The following is a 1,861-nucleotide window of genomic DNA, read 5'->3' as shown; positions in this document are numbered from 1 at the left end:
CATATCGTTTTAATGTAGCAATTGAGCAGTACGAAACCGTCTGAATGTTGCTGTTGACCATTTTCTGCTTGGAGATGCTCTTGAACTTGAAACACACACAACAAAACCGGTGTTAACTAGCGAAATGGTCGGCAGAGTGCCGTCACCGCGAGTTTTGACTGGCACTTGCACATCTAAAACAACGTCGGAAAGTAACTCGTTCGGCTTTTGAGTCACATCAAGTATGTGTGTTAATTTTGACGCCACTAGCTCTGCATGATGTCATGCAATTCCTTTACCTCTCAGCAATGATTATGAAATAAGAGTGAAGTACGTGACGAGTGTGACGTTAGGAAAACATAAGGCAGCATGGAGAGATTCTGTATGGGACCACGCAACATAAACGAGTACTGTGTGACATGCTACCCGGCAGGTATTCACCGAAGCAGCACGGCTAGCTCAGTCGGTAGAGCATGAGACTCTTAATCTCACGTTCGTTGGTTCGAGCTCCACGTTGGGCAGAACGGGATTTTTGTTCCGCTGCAGAAGTAAATTACCGTTTTTCTGATTAACATGATGTAATGGAAATAGAAACTTTAAACTTTGCCTACGTCTCTGTCAGTCGCAAGGAAACTGTAATTGAAGGTGAAGGTGATTTTGTAGACATGTGTGAAAGACATGTTCTGAAATGCAAGTGTTGTTGTTTGGAGAGCACATCGGTTACGTGTCAGATGTGTAGCCAAGCAGTAATGGGACGCCATAGCTGCAAATATTAGTTGGTAATATGAAGTGTTGTCAGCTGAAGTCTGATGATGCAGACGACCATAAGGACGAAGTACGAAACTTACCGCTTTACCGCGCCTTTTTAGCTCAGTGGCAGAGCACTGGTCTAGTAAACCAGGGGTCGTAACTTCCCTCCTCTCAGGAGGAAGACGAATTTTGGAAATCAGTTTCGCTTCGTGGCCGTGTAGCAAACAGTATCTGTGATGACGAACAATTAGCGACTTGCGTTTTATTTAGAATTACTCTCAGATGTGATTAAGGCGAATGGCGCAGATAAAGCATTTGCCAAAGAGGTACAGCATAAGGTGGGACGAGGCAGTCTGATTTACATTTTATAGATGTATTTCTCACATATCTCAGAGCCTTTCGCGGTCGTCGTCGTCGTCGTCGCCGCTTCTGCAGAAGTAGCAAATGGCCATCGTAGCAAATGCGGCGAGGGACGCCCTGCCTTCGATTCCGAATGCACAAAGTGTGTGGTCTTGTTTCCCAGTCTATATTTGGTCGGTCTCGTAAGAGATTGAATGTAACGAATGGGTGGGAAAGAGCTAGGGGCAGCGGCAGTGTTGAACGAAAACACAATTCCTCAGGGGTGTGAGCGTTTCGAGATGAGTCGTATACAAGTTATAGTTGGTCGTCAGTGACCGTGTGGCCTAATGGATGAGGCGTCGGACTTCGGATCTGAAGATTACAGGTTCGAATGCTGTCACGCTCGTGTTTTTCCAGTTCTGAAAAAGATACATACCGTTTAATGTAGCAATTGAGCAGTACGAAACCGTCTGAATGTTGCTGTTGACCATTTTCTGCTTGGAGATGATCTTGAGCTTGAAACACACACAACAAGACCTGTGTTAACTAGCAAAATGGTCGGCAGAGTGCCGTCACCGCGAGTTTTGACTGGCACTTGCACATTTAAAACAACGTCGGAGAGTAACTCGTTCGGCCTTCGAGTCACTTCAAGTATGTGTGTTAATTTTGACGCCACTAGCTCTGCATGTTGTCATGCAATTCCTTTACCTCTCAGAAATGATTATGAAATAAAAGTGAAGTACGTGACGAGTGTGACGTTAGGACAACATTATGCAGCATGGAGAGATTCTGT

The 1,861-nt window shown here is 45.1% G+C and overlaps 1 non-coding gene across 1 annotated transcript; it reads left to right on the top strand.

Annotated features, from left to right (window-relative positions):
* The first annotated feature begins 427 nt into the window (after positions 1-427).
* On the top strand, positions 428-500 carry Trnak-cuu (transfer RNA lysine (anticodon CUU)). The gene has a single exon. It is a non-coding gene; the product is annotated as a tRNA-Lys (tRNA).
* Positions 501-1,861: the final 1,361 nt, after the last annotated feature.

The sequence above is a fragment of the Schistocerca gregaria genome, unplaced genomic scaffold (assembly GCF_023897955.1).
Source record: "Schistocerca gregaria isolate iqSchGreg1 unplaced genomic scaffold, iqSchGreg1.2 ptg000077l, whole genome shotgun sequence".
Lineage (NCBI taxonomy): Eukaryota > Metazoa > Arthropoda > Insecta > Orthoptera > Acrididae > Schistocerca > Schistocerca gregaria.
The sequence above is the reverse complement of the archived record's forward strand: the minus strand, read 5'-3'. Positions and strand labels throughout refer to the sequence as shown.